Below are 27,715 nucleotides of genomic sequence, written 5' to 3' on the forward strand. Positions count from 1 at the left end.
GAAACAAAAAGCGAAATTTATTTCATCTGAACGATCCATCCGCTTCCCTAGGGAACGGGAATGCGCGTATTCCACCGAGCCCATCAGTTTCCATTTAAATCTTCAAACCGGCTCCGGCGAGGAATGGCAATAAGAAAGCACGCAATGTAAAGATGTATTGATGGAAATCAATCGATTTTAATTCCAGCGCTCCGAAAAGCAATTGCCATGCACCCCGTGCGGGCAACCAGATGGCAAATAAAACTGCGATTCGAATGCGAAACAAATACCCTGTGCCGGAAAGCGTGGGGTAGGTTTCAAACCCAATGCGGACCACCCATGCGATGTGTGGGTTTTCAGTTTATTTGTTATCTTCCCTTTTTTATTTGATGCGATGGAGCCGCCTGGTAGTTGACTAATACGCGTGAGCTGGTGAATGATTTTGAGGAATCTTGTAAACGGGGATGTTTACTGCTTATCGTTTGCGGTTAAAGCGACAATTGCCGTAGTGCATTTGTATTGGGTTTTATCGGATGTGTTAAAATTTCCAGCAAAATGGCGGACATTAAAATGAACCTCAACATCCCAATGACGTTGAGCGATCGTAGTTGGCGCCGTAATCTTCTCTCATTTCATCGCGTCCATTCCAAGCATCAATCATCATTCATAGGCGAATCTTGTGTACGTGTTCCAACTACGCAAAGTGCTGTTTTGTCAAGCATATTTACATGTTTTTATGTTGTACGACCGTTGCAGGGTTACTACCAATCGAACCGCGGGGTTTTGTTTTGTTTTTGTTACAATCGTTTCCGCTTAATGATTGGTCCGAAATGAAGTCGAAAGCCTGCTGGCCTACTAAAACCGAACCGTCCTTCGGAGGCAGCTTCGAACAGCCAACAATAAAAACAATAAATTGAAACCATTTTTTCCCTTCCCCCCTTCCCCACACGGACAACCACCATTTACCTTCGTTTAGCCCATGTTCACCGTTTGTCGCTGTCCTCCATCATCACCGGCACCTTTTTTTTTCGTCGATGATAAATCGAACCCGCTCGTACGGGAGGGAAAGCTTCAACAAGCTTCGTAAAATGTATACAACGCAACGCAACGAACCGCACGATATCAATAAATCATCATTTTTGTTGAATTAATCAATTATTGGTTTTTCCACCGCAGGGTGCGTGGGTTATTTTTTTCTCTCGCTCGCTCGCTCGCTCTCTCTCTCACTCTCTTTCTCTCGCCGTTCTTGCCGTTCGGTCCTTGTTTTCTGTCTTTTGACGCACACGTCACCCAAACCTCGCCACATAAAAACAGGAACCGCACCATTTACAGACAAGACCGCACACGCAACAAGAGCCGCTGTGTTGGAACGTTTTCTGTCAACCTCCGTGTCAGTACTAAAGGGGGTGTTATGCAAAACAGGTAACAGCGCCAGTAACCCCCGGAAAGCCCACGGTACAATGTTGGGAATTAGTTATACCCACCAGAGGGATCTAGCGCGGCGCGAGGCAGCAACCATTTTGGGCCCCAAAACACCCCGAGATCCGGGCGAGCCAAGCCTTCTGTGCACACGCAACACGTTGGTCGAGGAGACCCACACCACCAGCGTCAAAAATAGTCACCGGAAGAGAAGGTGCGGGTTAGGAAGGGCGCAGGTCGCAGGGACTTGGAAGAGAATGCAGGGAAATATGTAACCGTGCAACCGGTGGTAGTATGGTATGTGCCCGAATTCCCTATAAAACCGTGCCACTAGTTACTCACTCGCACATCTCACGGCACACAGGGGCACGCAGTTTGAGTTGGGGTGAGAGTGAGAACCGACCCGGGGGCCCAAAACGCCAAACAGAGAGAAAAAGGACAATAGAAATAACACGGGACGGGAAAGAAATGTACTTTATACACCCGCATACTTCACAATCATTATGTTGATGATGATAATGATGATGATGATGATGATGATGATGATGTAGAACAGAACCAAACACCTTGACCTGATTTTGCCACACTCCATTTTTAGGCGTGAGAGGCCTCGCTCGAAAAACCGGAGCACACAGAAACCAACCGACAAAACCAACGCTGGGTCACCTAATGGGCATGGGACCAAAACCATGATGAGGCCAGCCTTTTGTTACCTTTACCATTTTTTTCTCCATCCCCCCGTCCCTTTCGGTACGGTGGGGGGTTTCGGCAGTTAAAAGAACTACCTCGCCTCGATGGTTTGTTCGCATAATATCGTCCTGTTGAATTTTTCTTTAGCGTGGCAGCAGAAAAACCAACACCATCTGGCCTCATCATTCAAAGCAGCGCCAAACATCCTGAACTGATCAAATACAACTGTGTAAACTCTCTCCCCTTCTCTCTCTCTCTTTCACCTTACAAAAACTCACACATACACCTTCGTTTTCTTATACGAATGAATGAAACATGAATTATTGGATTAGGTTAACCGCCGTATAGCTACTTTCGCTTCAAATGACCGAAGAGGGACGACTTTTTACATGCAATAACCGAAACACGGCCAGTCGGGGGCCCTCTTCTGTCGCTTGGCCGAGAGTCTCCAAAACCTAGGAGAACCGCACAAAGGGAGAACTCTGTGGCAGGGTCGAAATCGATGATGACATTCGGCTCGTATTACTTGGGCCCCTTCCCACACAGCAGCTTGTGGCTTCTATTACCACATCATGTTCCGCCTGTCTGTTCGAACCCTGCCTGCTGTCTTCCGCTCGGTTCCGCTACAAACACGGTAGCTGTCAACACCGAAATGGATGATGTTTCTTGTCAAACGGTTCCGCAACGGGACAATATACGGTAACGACACAGTGGGCCACACCACAGTGACAACAATTTTGTTTTCCCCCTTTACCACCCTCTTCAGTGTTCGTGTTGTGCTTTTGAGATTGATTTCAATCGTAACGGGGTTCACTCTTTCCCCCAGCAGTCCCTGAAGGAAGCAAGAAGGCGCACTGCTGTGGAGAACGTAATTGAGCGTAATAAAAGTGTTAAACGATTCGTAAAACGAAACTCACTTTAAAAAGGATCCAATCTTGGTTTGATGCATCGGGTCCCATAGCCAACGAAATAAAATCCTTCACATCCAAGCAAACCATGTCCTCGGGAGCTACGGGGTAATAGAGAGTTTGCTTCCAACGGACATACTACCCGCTATTAATGAGCTATTCTGGTATGGAAGTACGAAAGGGACTCTCATTAAAATTCATGCAATCTCACATAACCTCACATCCTACGCTGAATCGCCGAAACGATTTCCCAATAATTTTCCAAACATCCTGCATGCTTGATGGGCCATACGTCGATACGCCGGTTACGCTCACGCACCGCAAAAAACCACACAATGTGGCACATGGCACGTAAGCCGCACACAATGCCATTGAAATATCGTTTTGCTACCTTTTGGCAGCGTTCCGACCATTAGGGACGCATCGGTTCGGTGCGACGGCTCAATTAAGATGGAATCCTGCCGCGAAACGGAGCCTGATTGATCGCACCCATCGCACACAAAAGACGCAAACATTCACGGACCGCCGTCTATATTGCCCGGAAAGGGAGCCTTTAATGTGGGTGTGGAGAGGCGAGGACAGGAGGTCAACTGGTATTCGTTAAATGAAAAGTGTCAAGCACCGTTGAATGACACGCTTTATGCTATTGGGGGGAGGAACGAAACGAAATTGCGAAATGATAGCCGCCAGCAACCGGTTGTTGGACTTGTGTGGTCAACGCCAGGTTGTGAAGTATGAGAAAAAGCGAGAAAAATAGTGTAAGATAGAGAACGATAGAGAAGAGGAAAACAAACACACAAAAAAGGACACGAATGTGCAAAATGCGAAGACGATTCATTCGCCGCGTTGCCACCACTGTGGATCGCGTCCTGTGGCGATTTTCCGTTTGAAATCATTTTACACTAGCGGCAGGGCGAGCATTCGAGGAGACCCACCACCAGGTCTGCGGGCAGCCATTTTTATTGTGCAGCCAATAACCATTTATCGCGCCCGGGACCTGTGCCTGTGCCTTGAAGCACAAATAATACTTTAGCCGTGAAGCCAAGGATAGCCAGGACCCGCCACCAAGCCGGTCGGATGGGAAAAGTTTAAACGTAACTAAATAAATGGACGGCACGTGATTGGAAAGATGAACGTGGTGGTTTTTGTCGTGCATTTTGTTTTTTTTTATTCTGTCACCCGGACAGTTCCGGAGTGCTCTTTTTGCCCCGAGCGTCTCCGAGGGGGGATTGTCTTTTTTTGCAGCAATCGGCTTTGTGCCATTTAGCAAAGCAAACAGTGTAACGTTTTATTATGATTTAACGGCAAACCATGATAGGTGTGACAATTTACGATAGCGATAAGCGATCCGGTAACCTGCCGATGGTGACATTCTTTGCACAGGCAGGATTTTGTGCAGGCCTAGAATGCAAAAATACCCGTATTCCGGGGTACGGCTACTCGTTAAATCATTTTAAAAATAAGGATTTATTGGAACTTTGCCTTTGCGAGCAATGTCTAACGTTCGAGGTCGTGTTGGATCGTGTGGCAAATCGATATCATTTGTTTTTGCAATTGCATAAGTGTCTTGCACAATGCTCCGAAATCGAACCGAATGGTAGTAGGTGATTTAATGATTAGATTCGGCATTCTGTTCCGATAAACAAAGCTATTTAAAGGCATGCCTCGCAGGCTAGAAGGCAGAGCGTTATGAATGGACTTGTATTGTATGAAGGAATTGTGCTTCTTCGGCCCAAAATGTCCTCGATTGCTTCCGTAATCTCTAATTCAATCTTACCCTGCTGCGCCTGCAGCTGAATTTCTTCATGTTGATAAACAACTCCATTAATTTGAAGTGGATTGGCCAGAACATGAGCTGGAACGGTTGGTTTCTGCCACCGAGACATTCTCGTTTGATCGAACGGCCGACGTAATCTTGCTTTTATTACAACAACCGGAGCCACCATGTCTAATATCTTTCGATCATAAAAAAACACAAATACCCACAACTTCCCGGGACACATCCCCAACTAATAACTGCTCCCGTTTGCTCGTCTCGGCTGCCGTTTATCATGCCGTAAACAATTTTTTGCAACATATTATTTGCATCACGCTCGGCTCGTGCTTTGCGCTTCGGTAACCGCCGGCTCCAATGCTGCTGCTGCTGCTGCTACGTTAAAATAGGGCTAGGCAGGCATCAGACTTGCCGGGAGTCCGTGGTGTAATTATATTTTTAAATGAATTTGCGATTCAATCTCCAGGGCAATATGATTTCTCATCGGTCCAACCAACGGAACCAACGGCAGGTCCTGCGAGGGTGGAACATGACTTACCATGCTGCCCCTGTAACACACCCCTTACATCCTTCCCGTCATCACAACTCGCCACGAAACGCAACGCAACGGAAACCCCAACCGATCTCGCTTCTGTGCGATCTCTTTCTTTCTGCCACCAAGGGGCCAACGTTACGGATCCTGGTGTGTCGATTATCGGTGCCGCTTACTACACCTTGTAAACGAATGAAAATGAATACACCACCGCGCGTGGGACAATTTTCCCAACCGGGCTCTCGTTCCTTCCCCACCTTTTCCAGCTGCCAGCAAACCCAAACCCCCATTAAACACACCTTCATCGCGTCATCGACCAAGGTGATGTGCTTGGTTGCCCCGAATGAAAATGTGTTTGTAGTGAAATTGATGATCGAGGCAGGGAAAAAGAAAAACCTTTCGGACCCGACGGTGAAAGCGCATAATGTGTGCGAGAAAAAGACACCGCAAGTTGCTACCGGATTGGGGTAATGCAGCTATACCATAACTGCCAAGTACAAAAGGTTTGAAAGGGCCAAGATATTGGGCCCCGTCTTGCCCCGGTTTATTGCATATTAATGAGTATCGATTTCACTCGATGGATTAATAAAATCGCTAAAATCAAAAGGTAAAAGAAAGGGCCCAGAAGGCTGCACGGGGGATGGCAAACAATCGGCTACCTTCTCTGACATTAGTCAATCCAAAATTTGACACACCCAAAACAGCAAAAAAAAATTAACCCAAAGAAGGTAAAGACACTAATCCGGTCCAACTTTCACCATTATCTACCGGCCCATACCCGTTTGTCACAGTTGTACGCGCGGAAAGCACTTCCATTGAAGGAGACGATTTTCATTAAAACTTGATCGATACGCAAATTTACGCCTGTCCATCAATAGCCCCCCGATGGGTATTTAGATCACCGTGGACATTAAACATCTATTAATCACTCTCACTTTGACCGCAGTGAACAACAACTCCACGACAAACGAACCACGGGTTTGGGGCTAGAATTAATTTAGGATCTATATTTCAAAAGTAAGTGAGGACAAACATTACTGATGGGAGTTCATAAATTCTTCGATTCTTTAACAATTTTACATTAATCTTGGGGATTGTCCAAATATTGAATACTAAATCATCAATTCTGACACTTTATCAAAGTGGGATTTCAACAAAAATGAGGCATGTAGGTCAATAAATGTGACGCAAAAGTTCTACCCAATAACGGTCAAACGTATATCTACCTGTTATCCCTTCGACAGAACGCATCTAACCCCAAAATGAAGACCTCCAGGAAAATGGCATCCAAAAGCGTACGGAAATTGAACTTTAAATTAGCGCACCACTCACTACGCACCAGCGCAACTGTGCTGCAACAGTGACGGATCCCCGAATAAATCCGCACGGAGCTTTCTCGTCCGCAACCAGTAATGAGGAAATTGCGTGTCGAATTGAATCCAAAAGTGGATAAACACGGTACCGTTTATCCGTTTTTCGTTGCGAACCATAAGCCATTCGAATCGAGGGTCTCCTCCTCGTCATGATCCGAACAAACGCGAACAATTTACCCGTGGGCAACTAAATCCCATATCCCTCACCATTGCCTGTTTTTTATATGTTTGTTTTATTCCTTTTCATGAAGTTCGATTGCACACTTGGTGTTTTAGTGGCGTTAAGTGCACGGTGCTAGTAATGCACATCGTAACCATACACGCCCTGTGAGGGGATGCATGTGTCGGGATTTATAATTATGCACGTAACTTAGGCTCGGGGTGTTACAATTTCCTTCACCCTAACATTCTATCGCAACAAAACAGCAACTACAACGAAACAGACAGGAGAAGGACCGAACAGTAGTCAGTCTCGCCATTCGCCATTCCCGTGCCCCCGTGGTGGCAGCATTTCTATGGAATATTAGCCAACCGCTACCGGCTCGACTAAGCGTGCCGACGGGATAGAGGTATGCAGGCAACGGCACACCCGGTCCTCCGACGCGTCGCGTTCGCCAGCAACGGAGGCTAACCATAATCTGGAAATCGCATTAAATTCGTATGGCTGCCCGCCGCAAGCCTGGCCGCCCGGCGGTGGCTAGGCGGTTGTCGTCATACATTTTATAACCGTCGAGCGGTGGAAGTGAAATGTGTCAAATAGAACCGGGAACGGGGGGGGCGGAACAAAAGCACAACCACTGCCCAGCACTCGTCTCTGGCTCGTGTGGCGTGTGCACACCAACGGTTCTTACGATGGTCGCGAACGCAAACACCAGCGTTCGGTGGCGGTAGTAATTGAGCATGGCGAGGAGAAGGAAAATTATTAAAGCCATGAAATGTAGGAATTTCCCTTACATACGATTGAGGGCCAAACACCAGCACAGGGCACACCTCACGGTGACTTCTAATCTACGTACACGAAATTTATCGACGGATAGATTTTCCACCCGCCGGAGTATGGGTAGGCTTAGCATAACTTCAAGCCGCCCAATAGCGTCGAGTCAAGTCACGCTCGCTCACACACGGCTTGTGGTGAAATGCACTTTGCGAGCGACGAGCGACTCCAAAAGGGCCTGTTGCGGTGCGGTGGGCCATTCTGATTGCTTCATTCCGCCTCGCAACGTTCGTTCGGGAAAAATTACATAAATGCGACGAAATGTCGCACCCTGCCGTGCCTGCCACACTGCACACTTTACGAACATTTGCCTAATCAAACCTGGAGCCTGGTGGTGGTGATGGTGGTGGTGTTAGTTCTCTAAGCAGCTAAGCAAAAGGTAACGACATACTTCGGCCCTGCAACGCCAACGCTACACCTGGGGCGTGTGTTGTTTCGGTGTTGGTTTGTGTAGCGTGGGCCTACACACGCTACGCAACATTAAGATTAGCTCGGAGCAATATAAATGAAGATAACTAGCTGGCCCCAGACACAAGAGTCGCTTCGATCGCTTACTTGTGTTTGTGTGTGTGTGTGTGTGTGAGTGGCTGTGTCCCTTGTTCTGGCGTCACAGAATAAACCCCCAGGAGAGTCAATTACCGGGCGTCTCCATTGCGGGGACGGTCGGCCAAGGGGTCCCTAACAACATCATGCCATGTCGTTTTTCTGCTGATTGCCCCTGCTGATGGAAGCTCGTTTCGTTTGAACCCGGGACACATGTACACTTTCCTCGGTTTGCGTTCCATGTTCTCGTGGGACGTGCCAAGAGCAATTGTTTAAACGCAACGAGAGCAAATCGGACCAAGAATTTGCTCATTTTTTGACAGTTCGGTGGAAATGGCTTTTCTCCACCACCGCAGAAACTATCCCCGGCCACACTGGTGTTCACTCGCTTCGTTAGGCTAATCATCGACCCGAACGGACTTTTTTTTTCTTCGCTCTAACTAGCCCCAGAACGATGCTCTTATCGGAAGATTCCACCAAATTGAATTCATTATGCGCTTTCAACGACTGTGTGTGTGTGTGCCCTCTGGGAAGAAATTGTAACATTCACCATGGAGATATGCGTACGAGAGCAACGATGCTCGCCAAACATCAACGAACTTTTCCTTCGCCTTCCAATAATATGCAAGCAGCAAATCGAAGCGAATATCGTCTAAAAAGGTACCCGAATCGATCCGCGCACGAAATGAAGCAAACAACCGCAACAAAGAATGGGATTTGTCTTGCATGGCCAACAAAACCAAACCAAAAAAAAAAAAGAAAAAAAGAAAAACAGTGACTTCTCCTACCTTCCACGAACGATTGGAGTTTCGTCTTTCGGATTCCATTTTTCGGCGATGGAAATGGAAATCAAAAACAGCCCAAAACAACCCCCTGAAAGGAAATTTGAAGTTACGTTCCATTTGCGGGGTGTTTTTTTTTCCTCCAAAAGGCATAAGTCAAACTTTGCCACTCTTGGACCGTAAAATTTTTCCCGTTTTCCGATTGCTCAACCCGCCGTTTTTCTGTTGCCTACCGGCGATTGTCAATTTTTAGGATTTTCCCTTTTCCCTCCCCACGCGGCCTGAAGCTCGTTAAGCGATCAAATAAGATACTGTAGAGACGTTTGCCTCCTAGGTTTCGCTTTTCTCAACACGCCGCTTTTTGACTTCATTATCAACGATAACACACACACTAATAATGCCTCTTGCTGGTGTGTTGTTGCCGTTTTTTTTTTTTTGCGGAATGTCTTCACGTATGTTGTTTCTCGGAAGCCATAAACTGCTTCCTTCCCGGTTCTGAAACCTTGTCAACGAAAGCGCGCAAGTCGCAAGGCAACACATTCATCAGAAAACATCTTCCCTTTTTCCAGCCGGTGCTTACCCGTTGGCCTGTCTGCCTCTCACAGCAACAACGGCAACAACAAAAACGTAATAAAAAATCTTCCGATCTTCGGAGATGCGGAGAAAGCGCGTTGTGACGATAGAATGCCAAAGCAACATCATGCACGCACCTGCCCTTGTCTAATTTCCTCGCTTCGGCACCCTTCGGCACCCACTCCGTCCATTTAACAAACATCCGATCGAAATATGGCCGGGTACCGCGGAATCGGTCCAGAGATATGTTTGCTTTTAATAATTAATTATACACAAACCATAAACCTATCTTCCCGGGGCTCTTCTTCGCCGCATGTTTCTCTCCTCGTTCGCTTGAAGACGTCGGATTGACTTCGGTCTTCAGCGCTCTCACCGCTGGGGTTTGCAAACCAACGACCGTAAAAAAAGGTCGCAAGAGCGCAGTACACACGGGGACGTCAAAAGCAAGGAATCAGGCAGATCATGGATCTTCGCTCTCAAGAGCACCGCAGAGATCCATCCATGCTGATGTGTATGCGTGTGCGAGTGTGTGTGTTTATGGGGTTGGTATGGGAAATGGGGAAAATCCTTCCACCCTTCATGCCTTCCCTCGATGGATGGCATTGCTCATGCATTCCGTTGCGAAATACCGGAAACAAAAATGAAAAAGCGAAACGTCTTCAGATTGGAAAGTGCGATAATAGCGAGCGCGGTGGTGCGACGGGACAACCGTTTAGCGTGAAGCAACGGCAGCACGACCCTACGCCAGTTTGGGGGGGGGGGGGGGGGGGGGGGGGGGTTAGAGCGAGGCGACCACCTTTCATTGTACACCCGGCCAAATTACATTAATTTCGGGCTGTCTTTCAGCGTAAAGCAAACACCACACCCGGACCGGCGCGGGCTGCTGCTCCCCACAAGCGTGGAACGGTGAATTGCTTTATAATCTGACGCTCCCGCCCTGAAGGGCAAACAGGGCCTTAAAGAAGCTGGCCTGAGATAACATGCCCAAGACCAGGTGAATGGGCGGTTTGGCTACAAGTTGTGTGTAGCCGACCCATTTCGATGGCAAATGATTTACTACAGTTCTGCGGAACTCTTGTTTTGTTGGCGAATGCCGCCACTGTTGCCATGTTTTCACCCACCAGTGCCGTGCAGAAAAAGCTGCCAGTTTAATATCCATTATGTTGTTGTTGATCCACTGGTTGGCTTTGGCCGTAGCCAACGATTGGCGTTGCTTCTCTTTCACGGCTTATCACTTGTCAAAATTCCGCATTCGAAACACTCCAAACTTCTTCGCCCATCCTCCGGGGGATTCATCTTTCCTTTCCAGCAGGAAAAGGAAAAGCCCCTTGTTCTTCCTTGTTTTCCTCCAAAGCCCAAAGAGGTAATTTTGGCCCAGAATTCCACTGTGGCTATGGGGAAAGGTAGACATTATTCGTCAAAATCCTCAAAACTCTTCATTCCAAAGCCGGAAGGAAGCAGATGCTCAGCTGCCTAAGAAAGCATGGCCCGTGATGTTTAGTATCGATCGTATTTCGCTCCTTACCACGCTTGGCCCATCCATCCCCGAACAGGAGCGCTTCGCGCCATCTTCCACTTCAACACAGTACCAATGAAATAATCATACACACAATCTATCGCCGTGAGTAAGAGTGGAACAGTGGCTTAGAACAAAACAAAAAACGCAAGTGAATCAAAAACTCTCATCATTTTTCCCACAAGAGTCTTCGCTTCCAAGACCCACCCGTCGCTCGCGGTGTTTCGCCATTTTGATGGAATCTTTCCGGGACAAGACTTAACCTACATCGCAACAGCTTCTGCTTTGGGAAGGCAAAAAAAAAAATGCGTACGCGACAGAAGAAGCCGTGAAGGAAGAAAGGTACACTTTCTTTCCTAAGTGTTTGCTGTTGGTAGTTATGTATCACTTCCATTGTTTCGTCTGAAGCCTCACAACCAGAGTCGAATTGCACAAAAAAATATTCTTTTTCCTTGTGAAAACTCAAAAAAAAACATCTTATCTCAGCATCGTCAACTTTGAAAATTTATCGCTAGCGTCGGCTGTGGCATGATCGATCATAGATACGAAGTCTATCGCCGGGATGTGCGTTGTGCAGCGGGCTGAAAACAAATCGATAAAATACGCTCAGCGTAAATCGCTAAATATTGTTGGCACTAAGGAGACAATCTGCGATTTAGATGTACATTTATGTGGAAAATGCCGCGGGGACCAAAAAGAGAATCGAGAGAACGATGTCTGGTACACAAACGCGGTATTCTTAAAAGCGTTCTAGCCAAACAGGAAACTGAAACTTTGGAAACCAAATTTGGATACTCTTTTCTAGAGAAACCTTCAAAAATAGAAGAAAATGGCTATGCAACAGCAAGAATAATTCAATTGGGAAATGGAATCAAACTGAAACTGTTCTGAAACGCTTCTTTTTATAAGACGTTACAATGAAATGGCAGCACCAATACAATGGGCTTTGTTTTATGTTACTTTTTGTTTGCTCAGTGGAACATTTATATATATGGACCTATCCATCATTGTTTTATTATAACAATAAAATAAAAAGAGTGGAAAAGAACGCAACACGAATAACAGTCTAATCCCAGGCATTATCCCAATTACCCTAGCCGAAATCTATTTCGCTAATGCTTGATCGGATAAAAACTTGCTCATTCCGCTTCGTCCGTTCGTCCCACCGACGAACGACGAACCCCGCGGGGTAAGTGATAGAGTAGATAAGAAAGAGGCTTAACTTAACCTCAATCCAACACAACGGCAGGCGATGCGAGAGTGCGGGGGCATCTTGATGGCTTCATAAATTTCTTCGAACCCCCAAATCAGGGTCAGCGCGCAAGGAACAGCGCCGCGAGTGGGCTTGACGGTCTCTCCGCCCTTTGCGAGTTTCCGCGGGCACCGTTGTCGCATAAATGTCACCGCCCAAGACGAGTTTGTTTCCAAGAAGTGGAAATAAAACAACCCATTTTTAAGCCACATAAAATAGAGAGACAAACTTGGCCCGCTTTTGCCGCCACAAACGTACGCGGACAGCAGCAGACTGTGTGTGTGTGTTTTGCTTACGCTTGCTTTTGCGCGTCTGAAATTATCCTCGCGCTTCTGGCGAGCACGTTACGATACGGCTGGCGGACGACCGAGTTTATGCAAATATTCGCTTCAACCCACTATAAAATAACACAACTCCAAACTTTGCTCCAGTGGGGAGAACGCGTCCGATATTTCGTTTCCATCCTTACCGAACAGTAAAACTCGCCGGGTAATCAAAACAAATCAAATGCATAAAGCTTACAAACAATAGGATAGAGAAGAAAAAAAAGCAGACACAAGAAAACACGTCGTCTTTCGAGCTGATTTCCATCTTCCAGCTTGATTGTCCTTCGAAAATGCCATTGATATTCAAAGGCTCTTACAGCGTAGCATAGCTTGCCGTGCCCTATCCCTGGGTTACGAGTAGTTAACATAAATGGAAAAGGTGAACGTTCGCGCCACAGTTCCGTCAAACAATTTCACAAAACCAGCCCCGATGGAAGACGAAAACGCCTCTCAAAGCGTTGCCATCGCGAGCCAACTTTAACAGAGATTATATCCGCTAAGGGTGTGGCCACATCCGGCACAAACAAACAAAAAAAATGGCTGATTAAATGTTTCTACGCGCCGATTGTGCACCGGATGCGCTCAACCGTACGCAGGAAAAATAAAAACGACCTATCTCGATAAATATTTCCTTTACAAATCAATTCACAACGGGTACACCACAACCGAACCCCTTTTTTCTGCCATTTTATCTGACATTTTATTGCTTCTAGCTGTCGGTTTTGGCAGCACCACCCATTGAAGATTGAGGGACAACTGCGTGCTACTACGCTACATCACCAGTCCACGCACGTGCGCCGGTCACAAGACACCACCGCCACGATCTCTGCAGTCGATCTAGACACAGCATTGGAAGGCGCTCCAGTTTGCGTCCCGTGCCAAAGGCGGAAATTGACGCATAACATCAGAACACACCAGTGTTTGCTCGCACACACACAACAGTGTATCCAGTGCCGGCAAGAAACAGGCACCCTCAATCACCCGATTGGACAGCCGACAGTCATGTTGAATGTTTTATTGCCCCGCTTTTGCCCCGTTCCGCCCGGACAGTGACACTTTCTTCACGGAACTTTGTGTTTGACTTCTCACGATCCCCACCAGGAGCTGGGGTTGATATCGGTGCGTTTTCGCACCAAATTCGCCCATTTTGTCGCCCGTTCTGACAAGCGCTCGTCCGTTACCGAGCGCAGATTGCGCAAGAAAATTAATCCGCCATCAGGCATGGACGTGGCACACGTGGCTGCCATCGCGTTCCGGTCGGGTCTTCGGTGTTGGTTGGTGTGATGGTACCCATCAATTGGTTAATTATCATGAATGTATCGCAATCAAACCGTATGCCACCGGACGGTCCAGCATGCCCGAACCAGATTGGACCAGAATATTTTTATTTTACCCCGGCGGCTAGGCGTCTCCATTTTTCACGAACAACCAGGCGCCTCCATGTGTGTGGGGTCGGGATGTTCACTGTTCGCCCGTTTTATGACAACTTGCCCTTTTCTCGAACATGGATGAAAAATGAACCTAATCTACTGCGGAACCTTTCGCCGTTTTTAATGACCAGCGGGTGTATGGTTTTCCTTTTTTGCTGGCTCCAGACAAAACAAAACATTACTTCTACTCAATCTAGATGGAGTACGAGAATATAACTGCAAGAAATACAAAGGATTATTCTTTATCGATGAAACTAGAACTTCTTATTCGTTCTGCTATTGCACGACAGTACATACATGTTTTGTGCGCATTTATCTCCCTCGTAACGATGCTTTTCTAACATGCGGTTAGGTGCAATGAAGGGGCTTTGTGTGTCCTACTACGCCCACCAGACCGAACGTATCGCGGTGAACGAATCCAAATTGCCTAAAGTAAAAAATAAATAGCTAAAATAACCGGCTTCACTACAAGACCTCTTGTAGGGGAAAAAAAAAACATTATCCCATACCACGGTCAGTGCCGTAGGGCGTGTTCTCTGTTACGGTTGGTGGAAAACATTGTTCTCTTATCGTACGGTGTTGTAGGAAAATTTCCACCACACACATCAGCCATGTTAGGCTAAAACCGTACCACAGTTCAGCTGCTTTCGCTGCTGTGTGAGCTTTAACCCTCACGAACGGCACACAACCCCGAGAGAAATGTGGCAGGGTGGAAACTCCGGCAGCCGAGCGGCCCATTTTCCACAAGATGGCTGCAAAAAGCGACACCACCCAGACGACCACCGATTCCACCGAACCGAAAAAGATGACATGCGAAAGGATTTTGGAGAGCAATATCCCTAAAAACCGGAGCTTAAAACGGTTTCTGCCTGACATTAACGTGGCGAGTGCCCGCAAATGCGATCGAGAAGCCGGGAGATTGGGATGGTTGAACAAATATGCGCATCGGAAAACCCCACCCGGATCGCATTTACTCGGCCATGGGGACGTAAAGAAAAAAAAACAAACCCCCAGCGCCATTGAGTGGAAGGATATTGCGGGCTTTGGCGCGCGCTGGGCGAATGTGGGTCAATCCGCTAAAATCCGAGGACGCCAGTTGAAGCCCGAACCGAACCCGACCACATCGCACATCTTTGGGCGGAAGCCATGACTTGGGCACGGAATAAAACCACCTAATCTTTATCCAACTCTTTTTTTTATGTTTTGTTATTCGCACGAGCTTCCGTTTGTAGACGAAATTAAGCTTCCGCGTTAACGTATGGTCGATAGAATGGATAAGTGACGAGTTTGGTTGCTGATAGCGTGTATCTGCTATTTTCATTACTGTAATTACTCGAGCCAGGAACCGAACGGCATGCGATAGGAAGAAAACATGCGAAGTTGAAGGAATCCTTCACCTTGCCTACCCGACTGAGTGTCCGTCGCTTTCGATCGGTCCTCTCGCTCCATGATCGTAGCAAGCCGATAATGAGCACATTTTTGTTATATGAAGCGTGCGCCCAAATCGGACACTCTTATCACTTCGAGCACACAAACACACACAGACATGAGCGCGCGAGCGCGTTACCGATCTTCGTCACGCAATCGCACCATGAAGAATGGGCCTGTTCGTCAGCAAGACATCCGTACGGAGGCGCGCATAAGCCGATGGATGAAAAAGCACACCTTCTGTTGGCCGGAATCTTTCCTTATTTTATCGCTTTCGGAACGTCCAAGACCGACAGCGAAACTGACGGTGGTGTGCCAAAGTCCTTGTGTCCCCGGTGCCCGTTGGGAATCATTAGATCCGGGTGCGAATAGCAGCCGTACGGTGGAGCCATCTCCGGAAACTATTATCAAAGTTTGGCCTTCGAATGCAAACAACGTGGGCTCGGTAGTGTTTCCCTCAGTGGTCAAGTAAAACTAGTGCTTCGCCGAGCTTAACACAGCAAGACGAACTTCAATTTCAACAACAACAGCACTGAAAGGTGCTAAAGAGAACACAACACCTTCCGCTTCTGTACGTGTGAAGATAAAAACATGGCTGGTATTATTAATTCACTACACATTTGCCGTACATTGCGTTACCATCGGCTTCTAAGCGAAAGGTTTCCTTTGCCAGTTCATACATCACGACAGAAGGCGGCACATTTGTTTAGAAAAGTGAGGAAGAAAAAAATAACCAAACATTCCATTTCTCACAGGAGCAACAACACAAAAAAACAACGCAAATATACCCCACCACCAAAGAAAACACAAGGACAGGTTTCATCCCCCACCCCCTCCATGCACAAAAGCCAGTCACATCTGTTTGATTTGCAATGTGTTTGCCTGTGTGATTGTGGGTGTGTGAGTGTGTGCGCTTTTTTTTCTTACTGCTCCTTTGGCACACTACGCCTTAACGGTCGTTTTTTTCATTGTTGCCAGCCATCTCTTTGCGCTCGTATTTTACAACGCGACCCGCTCAAGTAGCCAAAAGTTAAAAATACTCCCGCACCATACCGCGATGACTCACTGTACACTATTATCAACACATCAGCACACCAGCATCTGTACCTTCTCGCGCAACGACAATACGGTCAGGGTGTCGCGAACCCCACCCCACGCACCCTTTCCGGCCCCAAACCACCCACCAGAGAGGGGAGTGTCAATTACAATTCACGACCCGCTTGCCACACTCGCAATCGACCATGCCGACCCATCGACCGGCCGACAATTCGGCAAATGTCTGCCGTAAGTTGCGTCTTCCTTTTTCGTTATCACCCCCGCGTCCCAGCCCCGTTCACGGGCTAAACTTACCACTGTGCTCATCAAAGGGAAGGAAGCGACAGAAGATGAATGAGAAAAACCGCCAAACCGCCTCACATGCCGCCCTGTGACACACACACACATAAATACTCCAATTGGACTAAACGAAGTATCTTTGCCGCACGGAACCGGGAAAAACCGTTCCATCATTCGCAACCATTTTTTCGCCCACCCACAATGGCGCGAGAGTTTGAGCAACAACAAAAAAAAAACTCAAAAAAAGGTAAACAAGCTGTACTGCTTTGCCAGTTGGGCTAATAATGGCCCGGTGAGGGGAGGTAGAGCGCAGGTGGCAGCGAAACGAAGGTGGCGAGCGATAGCGAGGTGACGAGAAAATTGGAAAAATCAGAGACACCTACTTGAGCATTTCCTCGTGCCAGTCCGGTTCCGTAGACGATGCTGCCCATTTGTCGTTGTCAATCGCTATCGATATCTGGCTGGGGCACGGTTTCAACCTTCTCGCAGACATGGCCATGCCACCGCTGCTGCTAACGATTCTACGCCACCACCTTGGAAGCTGGTCAAACATAAATAAATTTTCCCCCGGCTTCACACTAACCACCACCACCACCGGCCAAGCCAATCAACACAACGGATTCACGGTTTCGCAACCAAGCCTTTCGGAACGCGCAGATTTGGGACACGTGTCGGGTGTGATCGGCTTCCTTCTGTTTCTCTCCGCACTTCGTACACACCGCCCTGCCCAAATCCACTTACACGCGTGCACAGAATTTTAAATACACCTACCGGGTGTGTTGTTCCGTGTACAGTGTGCCACCTGTGCGGTCAGCTTGCAGCACATCTTCTTTCGCCCGCTTGGGGCAACGTTGGGCGCGAAGAAAAAAAAAACTACATTATTCCACAATTCGAACTAGCTTGAAGCTCGCTTTACGCCTTTGCTTGCAGGAAAGCTTTCGCACCGCTCACCGTTCACATGCCAGGTGTGAAAACGGAACACCGACGAATGACAACCGGCATGGTGGAAGGCTAATGAAGTTGTCACTTTCAATTTTCGATTACGGTCCTCGAGGAGAAAACACCCGATATACACGCTTGTATTTACGCAGTCGTACGAAAATAACAGCGCAGCATCTTCCAATTGGCCCCCGGTGATCAATTAGCAGCACGCACCAACCTTCGCTTCCCAAAACCCAACATTCGGCCCGGTGGAGATTATGTTGCACCAACCGTATCCACTTCAATGCCCTACCACTCAAAACATAAATATAACAATCCGCCCCGAAAATAGTGGGTCATATTTCGCGACCAACACACACACACACACATACGCACACCATTCGCCGACATTTGATAGTGAGGCTGCGCGGGACACGCGATATCTACTAAACACTTCGCTACTAGAACCACTCGCAAACCCCAATCGATTTGACAGATGAAACGTCAAAACGGGTGAGATTCAAAACAAAGCATTACGACACACACGCTCTGTCGCTTGCTTTACGGTACACAGCGGCGCGGATGATCAACGCGACACGATCAACTCTTAGCCCACCGAAGGTAGAATCCAAAATGACCAAACACGGGTGATACGGGCTGGCCCCGAAGCAGCAGCAACCGATCAATATAGCTACTGCGACAGCGGTTTTTGTTGTTTTCCCTCCAAACGGATGGGCCCCGCAAGTGTCAATTTGTTTGCGCTTTCAAGGAGGCCGTTTGTTTATGCTTTGGTTGTGAAATTTGAGCGTAGTGTGAGGGTGTTCATGAGGTATTTGCTCTGTCCATCCAGACAGACTCAGCCTGCTGGTTGTTCGCTGTAATGTCACAATAGTACATCCTTAACCATCGCTTCTTTTTTGACAACCAGCACACATTATGGGGCGATGCGCATTTAGAACTCGTGATAACGAATACTGCCGAAGCGAAAAGGAAGCGCAAATCCCCGAGAATGTGTGTGGGTATTTTTAATTGTGCGATAAAAATAACATACTGCTGCTCCGTCCGCACTTGCAGCTGTGGTCACATTGTTGTCTTCTTGCTATTTGCGATATTCATGTGGCGCATCGGCGAATGTGTGTGTGTGTGTGTGTATTTGGCTGGGTGTGTATGCTGGCACGGTACGGCCAAAAATTCAACTCTCTTGAGGGTTTATGGCGTCACCGTTAAAATTAAAACATCATCCTAACCATCAGCTCACCTTACACTGAACCAGGTACCCTTCATGCTGTAGTAGTAATACTGCACCAAATAATTTCCGCCTGTAACTACTAACGCGTGCACCTTCGCCGTCGCTTTTTTCGCGCTTTGCTGCTTCAACTCACTACAAGGATCGGTTATTAGCCCGCACTGTTGGGATCGTGATAGCGAGCGGTTGCGTGTAGTACCCGAGCGGCACTCAAAACGGTTGTCACCACTACCGGTGTGCCGGGCCCGAGCACCGACCTCAATAATTAAGCTATCAATATTCAATCTCTGTACTACCACGGCTCTAGTGGGTCGCGCTCAATTGCAGACGCAGATGAGGTTGCGTCGTCTGCAGACTAGCACAGCAAAAGGTGGGATCCTACACGCACGGGTCCGTGCGCGCACACCGACACAGGCGAAATCTACTCCACCACCACGCACAGTGTGTGCGCGTCATCATTCGTCCCTTCCGACACCCTGCTCGTCAACCCTGATCTCTAGCGCGGAAAATTAAATTGTTGAATATTTTAGTGCATGCACATTCGCGCATATTCGTACCGCGTATTGGACCACGTCTCACTCGCGGGACAAAACAGAACGCGCCTTCTCATCACGCGCGGAATAATAACAATTCTGACATAATTTTCGACCGCCGCCGCCGCTGCTGCTGACATGATTCGGTGCCATTCGGTTGAAAGAAGCGGCAACTAACCAGGACAGCTTTTTGGCGTGCGAGAGCCGCGAAATGACGCGAGAAGAATGTGACGAACTCGCTGGAAGCTGCTCATCAAACAGGTGCTTTCCTGTGCTGCAAGCACTTTTCACTCTTTTGCCAATGCCCCCACCCCCAGCGTGATCTGTCAAATTATGAAAGCGCTCACCAGACGGAGCGAACTGCCTATATCTTCAGCCGTTTCCTGCAGCAATCGATTATAGTTGAGCCTTCCGCTGAACCGGATGGGCAGGAAATAGCGCCACTCGTGAGGGGCTGCGGGATGAGCTTCATTGTGCTTTCCTGTTCGTCCTCTTTTGAAACCGTGCTCACTCGCTCACGTTGATGACGGGCATTCATGAATAAAATATCAACTTCCGCTAGTCGTGCTTTTGCTCTTGTGCTACCGAAAATGGAATGGCACTAGTGTTTTTGGTGTGTGTGTGTGTGTGTGTGTGCGGTGGCTTGTCGGTTGCTTTTGACGCTTTCCATAAATCAACAATGCGCACGGACATCCCGCGAACGGGATGACGTTACACCAATTAACGGCAGAGGGCGCTACGGCGCTCCACCACCAGAACACCGTCAACTTCAACTCAGGTCAACAAAACAATTCCTCTTAAATAATAATCAAAATTCCGCGTTTCAAGTGTGACATTAACATTTTTAAATCGTTTTGGTGCAAATTGTTTGAAATTTATAACCTCTCTACAACAACTCATAACTTGCTCAGGAAAATTCTTCATTCTGGCGCCTTTAGGCACGCGAATTCAAACATAAACGTTAGACAAATTACTTGACATAGGCATTTTCTTCATTCATCCACATTTGTGCGTGTCGTGTTTAATTTGCTTTGCCCTATATAAACTAAATACATTCCGATGTTCTAGATCGATATGCGGTTTTTAAAAACACGTGGCCAACATTTTTCGTTACACAGCTGTAAAATTATCTTCAAGATGGCCGTCTTTACATGTAGTTATCCTTCTGTAGCGACAGATAAAATTTCATCGAACTGCAATTAAATTAATAAAAACGGACACGAAACGCTTTTCCACTGAAACAATTGTACCGCTAAACATTTGGCAGCACACAACAAACAGGGAGCGAGAAGTTCAATTAACGAACCTATTCGAACCACAACAATAAACCTACACAACTAATCGACCCAACACGCGACCGTGAGCACGGACAACTGCTATCAATTTGTTGTGCGCTTGGCCACCCTTCCAACGTCCCGTGCAACAATCGTTGCGATGTAAACTTTCTTCCCCAAATTCTTGGCGTGAACGCAACTTCTGGACGAAGGTGACAGGACGATCGCGGAAGAAGGCGCATTTTCTTCTAGCCTGGCAATGGGTGAAAAGTTTTAATTAATTCCATAATTCACTCCACCAAAGCATCTGCGATTTCGAACCACTTATTGCGAGCGGGATCGGCTGTGAGTCGCGAAACACCAGGGAGGAGATGGACAGTATTTCTATAAAATGACTTCAATTTATTTCGCCCTGGCAAACTAAATCCGGCAACAAATGATATCAGCCAGTTTTCTCACTATTCCGCGCAATCGGCAGGAATTACTTGTTGAAATTGAAACTTAACGATGGAAAATCATTAAACCTACAGCACACGTGTGGAATTGTTCCCAGAAATGTCGCTCAAAACCAATTTCCTCACATTGGAATGGCCTCTCGGAATTAGGCGAAGTCAACACAACCTGTGTTCGTTGGTCATGTTTTACGTGAATTCTGCAACAAACCATACCTATTTGCATTCGCCGTAAAACGAAGTGGAAGATTTACATTCATCTGCCACCTTACCTGCCACGTGTACGCCCTCCAAGCCGATGTCTTCCCGAACTGACACGGAAACCAATTAATTGTCCACGGACCTATGTACATTCCACAAATTATGTCAACAAACACATCGCCGGGTCTGTGTGTTTTACCTGTTGAAAGAGAGAGAGAGAGAGAAAAAGAGAGTAAGAGAAGAGCACACGATACTATTTAGAGAACACATAAACATCAACCCCACGTAGTAGCAATGGAGCAGCCCCAGTGCCGGGCGGAAGCGGTGTGAAAATGGTTACAAAATTATCTTGTTATCAGCCCTCCAGAGTTTGCTCCACATACTCAGCGCGGCCCCGGGGCAGTCATATAATTAGTGGGGTAATTTTCTTTTAAACGCCACCAACACCGGTAGCGGGTGGGCAACACTGGAACGACCGGCTCAACACCTTGCACAAAACGTTTGCTTTTGCCAAACTGCGTTTTTTTGTTTTGGGTCGATTCGGTCAAGAAACAGTGGCACCGTGTAAGCAGCTGACGATCCGAACGCAAACCTGGAGGGCTGGACGGCGAGCAGTGTCTATGCCGTCTTGCCTTCTCGCCGCGACCATGTTTACAGAGGCTGTGACACGGGTGTCGCGTCGTGTATTGTAAACATTCTTCTGCAACACCCACTCAGCCTCGGTGACTGGCAACGCGCGTCCGTGGCAAGTGGCGACCGCTAATGACACACATTATTTACCGTTGAAGTAAAGCAGTCGTAAAAGAATGAACATTTTGTTACAATTTCCAGCTGCGCGGGGAAAGTGCTGCTATGGGTTTATCTAATTCACTACTGTATGGGCGATGGGATGGGCTTTACAGCAGGGCTTAATGCCTAACGGAAAGGGTCTTTCTGCCCGGTGGATGCTGCCTTGTTTACCTCTTCCGAACGGTATAAATTACAATTAAAATTATGTGCAAACACTATCGCATCAACTCGCCCGTACCAATCCAAAATCCCATCCGGACCGTTCCCCTCCCTTATGGGTAAATAAAGTCAAAGAAATGGCAGCCCTCTAGAGCTGTTGAGGTTTTTGTACCGGCATAAAGTAGAAGAAGACTATCGCATTCTCGAAATATGTTACATAAATAAGATCGTGAATCGTGTAAATAATTATAGCGTCTCCACTACTTCGCAAACACAAACACCATCTCCACCATGTCTCGCTGGCAAGAATCATCTCAAATCAAATTTCCGTGCGCACCGTGCGAGGATCGAGACGTTTATCATGCCAATTCTCAATGTAACACATTTCTGTGTGTTTTTGACACATCAATTTCGGTTGTTTTTATCCACTGCAGTTCCCTTCGCGCACCGTGTGTACGTGCCACACCAAGAGCTCTATTTCTTGGCGTGTGGTGTGGGGATGGATGGTGGTGTGGGCACCCAGCGAAGGACACGATACGCTAAATGACGAAGTGACGATACCGACACGGACACGGGACCCGACCCCCTGTGGGAGAGAACGAATGGGGCGGTACACATAATGCTGCTAGTGGGCAGATTTAATTTTAGATCTGTGTTGCTCTCGGGCCACGACCGGCCACACTGAAACTGGCCCAGCCCGGCAAAATCGGTCTTCTATTATTGCCCCAACCCTACGGCATGCTACCCACCCCACGCCACGATGCAGCACGGTTCGCCCTTCGTGCGGCCACACGCGTACCATGACGAATTAATTACTTCATTAAAATCTAATTCACCGACGCCATCGGCAAATCTTCGCATCGTCAGCATATGTACGGATTCGCGCCCATCGAAAGGCATCCCTAAACTCGGCGTTCCAATCACGAGCTGTCGCCGTTTTTGGACAGTTCCGCACGTTCCCGCGATAGGCCCAACGCTACGGATGGGTCTTATTTTTTTGCAATCACACGCCATCATTGCCCTAACGCGTGTTCATTGATCTTCGTCTCGTCGCGTCGTGGTGTCACTGGAGCGGCGCACGATCACAGCCGCTGATGGAATAATTGACACCGCGAACAATCACGGCTTGCAATTCCTGTCCAACCTAGATCGCCCTAGATTAAACGGGGCAAAGACATAATACCCTCTAGCCCTTCCGACGGTCGCACACCAGCTTCTCCGTCTCCGGTGGTTGCGGCGAACCATTACCAAGCCAACAACCGATCGATCAACCGATCGGTCGCGTGAGTATCGTTTTGCTCCGGGGCTAAGTGGGGAGTCGCGCGCGCCGAATAATTAAACGGCAAATCACGCACACACGATGCAGCGACGATCGTCGGGGTGTATTCAGGCCATCGGGGGTGAAAGCGGGGCGAGAATTTGGCCGCGGAGGTGTGCGCAAGGTGTGCGTGAGAGCCCGCAGAAGAGCGTTATATGGCGGCGAGTACGCAGCACGGTGAGACGGATCATACTCTTTATGACACTTTCTCTCGCGGTCGCGGTCTATTCCACTGCTTTATTATAGAGTTGTCTCACGAAATTCTGCGTCGAGGTGGAGTTATGATACAGTGTCCTAGCAGAAGAATTTCGCTACTAAATTCTAATCGCGAATTAAAAGAGATCCCCATCCCGGTTTGTGCGTTCGCCTCTCACGCATGCTGTTTCTCACCCGAAACGGATCTCTCACGCACCAATTGTGAGCTCTCGCTGAGCGCAATCTCGCGCTCGCGACCGACCATGCTGGGTGGGATACAAACGCCAGCAGATAGCTCCATCTACTCGCGCATCACCATCTACGAGACGAGTTATTCTCCCGTAGTGTACCGTAGCTGCTAGTAGGGCCGGGTGGTGTTGTTAAGCGCTCGTCTTACCGCGTTACTTTCGTTTTAGACCTGCACACTTCGGTCGAACCTTTCGGTCACCATTGTTTTAATGCGTACTGTTTGTAGTGTGTCCATCGTTTATAGTTCACCCATTATTAGTTCCCGTTTTGAGTTTGCCCTTTCCTGGCATAAGTTTGTGCTGGTCCTGCTGCTTGTTGATGCCGTGTGTAGCAACACACCAAAAAGGCTAGGCTAGAGTGGGTCAGCGCAACGGAACCGCAAAACATATATCCCCCACCCAGAGCGCGTTGTGTGTGTGTGTGTTTGTGTGTGTCTGCGTTGAACCTTTTTTTATATCAACCGTATTTGGATTTGATCGTCCGTTTTCGCGTCGTCCACCACCACCGGGGGTTTTTTTTTCTTCGTTCGACCGCCATCGCTAGCACGTGCGCGAGTATTTGTGCAACTGTTTGTGTACTTGCGTGTGGCATCCTTCGTTTTCGTTTGCTTGTTCATCGAACGCCATCATCATCACCGGGTCGTCGGTTGCTGTCGTCGTGTCGTCGTCGTCGTCGTCACCGTGTACTTCAACCCGTGTCCGTCCCAAAAGCAAGGTGCGTTTTGAGGTTGCATATTTACATTGGTGACAATTCACTACCATCGGCTAGGTGACGCTTCGTGCCGTGTTCTTTCGTGCGGTCTTGCCGGTCCCGTCTGCCACCTGTTGCCGGTAGTAGTGCGGTGGACTTGTCTTGCCGGCTCTTGATCATCGTTTGCGCCCCGATCCCATACCTTACGATCGTACCTCGACACCCTTCGCAAACGCGGTGTTTCTGCCGAGCGGCTTCAGAAGCTTATTTTTATTTTTCTTCAACCGTGGTGAGCCCGGCTGCACGTTTTTGATTGCGTCTGGTGCCTCGACCAGTGTGTGCAAGGGTGGCAAATAATTTACCATAATGTTCTGCGCGGACGAGTGACTTGACCGAGGTCAGGATATAGTTTACGATGGACCAACGCAGTGCTCCGGACATTTTGAAGATATCGTCCATTTTCTGGGGGGAGTGTTTTCCGTATCCGAATCATCCAACATGTAGGCAGGGTTTGCATGCCATGTTTTGCACACGACTACCCAGCACAAAGCAAATTTAGACTAAAACAAAAAAAAAGCTTTCACCAAACAGGTCCCCCCCCCATTGCAGAGCTGCATGTATGCAGCTACATAGTTGCGTTGTAGCTGCTACCTATCAATCTTTTCTGTACGACCACACGGGTAACACACCATTTCGAGTACCACAAGACCACTACGAACGCAACGAAAAACCCCTTCTCACGGCGAGAAATTCATTAATCCCCGTGACCGTTTGTGAACCGTTACCGCGCGGAGGGAATTAGCCGCACCGTGGAGACATTCTTTTTTTAATACATTTGACAAAATAATAACAAAAAAAAACACTACCGTATGACAACCACTGCAACCGCATCTCCCCCTGTGCAGGAAGAAAAGAAATGCGCGTGAGTGCCCGTTCGTGCGGCGGCGGGGGACCGCGGGCATCGTGGCAAACGGTTGATTGAAAGCGGAACCTAAACGACATTGACAGCGGCGTGCCGTGCGCCGTTCGTGTGCCGTGTTGGGTACTCCTGCCAGCTACTGCCCTAGTATGGTCCACAACGCCGCACTACACCACCACCACCACCGACAAATGGCAGCAAATGGTGGTGGTAGCGGCAAGCATCGTTCGGCCATATTTTATTCAACCACACTCGCTTCATGCGTCTGCACCTCCACCGGCTTTACACGGTCTCCATTTTCCATCCATCAATCTTTGCCCACACTGCCATCGCCTTTACCCGGCCCCGTGCCCTGGCACTTTGGTTTTTCGGTTTTCGTGCCCTAACAACATCGGCTCACCCACCCGGGGGCCGTAGATATTCGCATTTGACAGCCAACTAAACAATCATGCCAAAAATACGACGTTACGATACCCGTCGTCGTTGGCCCGATCCGCTTGGCCCTCCCGTCTGGATGCCCCTGCCATCCCCTCGACCGTGCGCTGAGAGGGGAAGGAGCACGCGCCAGAGAAAGAAAATCCACGCACAAACAACACAAACCGAGGACGACTGTGGCCGTTTACTCAGAGGTTACTCATTCGGTGTCGGCAGGCCACAACCTGTGCGGGACCTCCCGTTGTCTTTACGCTACACTGTTTTTTTTTATTCGCCATCGTCAGTCAGGGCGCGGACTTAGCGCTTTTTAACACTACCGCACCTCCGTGTCGTTGGCGATTTAATGTGGGGTTTGTGCCTTTGACACTTCACGGGCGGATATCACGGTATGAGCGGACTGAGACTAAGAGACAAAGTGTGTTGTGTGCCCCACACCGCTGGCCAGGTGTAGTGCCGCTCAGCTGAGATGGAAGAAATAGAAGACACCAAGTCACCACATTCGCGTGAGCGAGTAATTATTGGAGTTGGTAGCCATTTTTCACCACTCTGGTGATCTTCTTTTTTTTGGACATTAAAAACACGTTATCATATCATTGACATGTAAATGCTAAACGTGTGTGAATGGCATCAAGAACTAGCCTGAAACATTACTAGCAAGTTCTAAACATTTTTTCCCGTTTTTTTCGTACCAATCGTCAAGCATGGATACTCAATAAATCCATTGTTTTGTTGCGGATCATAACCGTTCCGCATCGATTCATGTGCAGGGTTAACAAGTTGATGCTACAGTATAGGGAGGTGTGAATTGAGATGTTTCTTCTACACACTCACACTCAAACCAGCGCTAATCTGTTCTAGCGACGCACACACAGCCCAAGTGCACACACGCCTGGTTTCGTTTTTTAATCTTCCACCATTCAAGACACCCATTTAAGACACCCGGGGCGTAGTATTGCGCGCATGGCTTCAATAGTCCAAATGTCAACAAAAACCCCTTTCGCAACCACCAGCTCTGACCGTGGCGTTCGTAACACGTATTACAGGCAGTTACATTCTTGTGACTGGAAAATTAGAATACCTATCGCCGCAGCAACAACGTGACGAGGGGCCGCACTGTGGTGCATGTGTTTGCTTTGAATTTCTACCGAAGAAAACATTAAACAAGTAGCGTCTACTGCTACCGCCAAACGTCCGGAATCGAAACGAAACTTAAACATAATGGAGAAACGCTTATGGGGATCATATTAGAACACTAAAACGGAGACAACATTCGATTGCGTTTTCAAGCTAGAGACAAGCCACACTATTGCGTTTAACTATAGACAACCCTCACTAATACAAAACATCGTTTCTGCTCTCTTTTTAGTGCTCTACCTTGCTGGGACCCGCTGGAACAGTTTACTGATAGATAACGCTGAACAGAAGCACGCATTGTTTCGATTGAATCGAAACAAATAAGGCGTTCGAGAGCAGCAAACAT

At 48.0% G+C, this 27,715-nt stretch overlaps 2 protein-coding genes across 3 annotated transcripts in view; one reads left to right on the forward strand and one right to left on the reverse strand.

Moving 5' to 3' along the window:
* LOC128300873 (G protein-activated inward rectifier potassium channel 3-like) overlaps nucleotides 1–27,715 on the reverse strand; it is a 68,787-nt gene that overhangs the window by 21,978 nt on the left and 19,094 nt on the right. The gene's annotated exons all lie outside the window — the stretch shown is intronic.
* LOC128300882 (serine/threonine-protein phosphatase 2B catalytic subunit 3-like) overlaps nucleotides 1–27,715 on the forward strand; it is a 46,603-nt gene that overhangs the window by 10,767 nt on the left and 8,121 nt on the right. Inside the window, exons 1-2 of one of the 2 annotated variants that reach the window (XM_053037118.1) lie at nucleotides 24,636–24,905; nucleotides 27,602–27,715. The exon at nucleotides 27,602–27,715 is cut by the window's right edge and continues 8,121 nt beyond it. The gene's annotated coding sequence lies outside the window, so the exon portion shown is untranslated. Of the gene's footprint in view, nucleotides 1–24,635; nucleotides 24,906–27,601 lie in introns of those variants that run through there. The other variant, XM_053037127.1, reaches the window with a different exon arrangement.

This window comes from Anopheles moucheti, chromosome 2 (genome assembly GCF_943734755.1).
Source record: "Anopheles moucheti chromosome 2, idAnoMoucSN_F20_07, whole genome shotgun sequence".
In the NCBI taxonomy this organism is placed as follows: domain Eukaryota; kingdom Metazoa; phylum Arthropoda; class Insecta; order Diptera; family Culicidae; genus Anopheles; species Anopheles moucheti.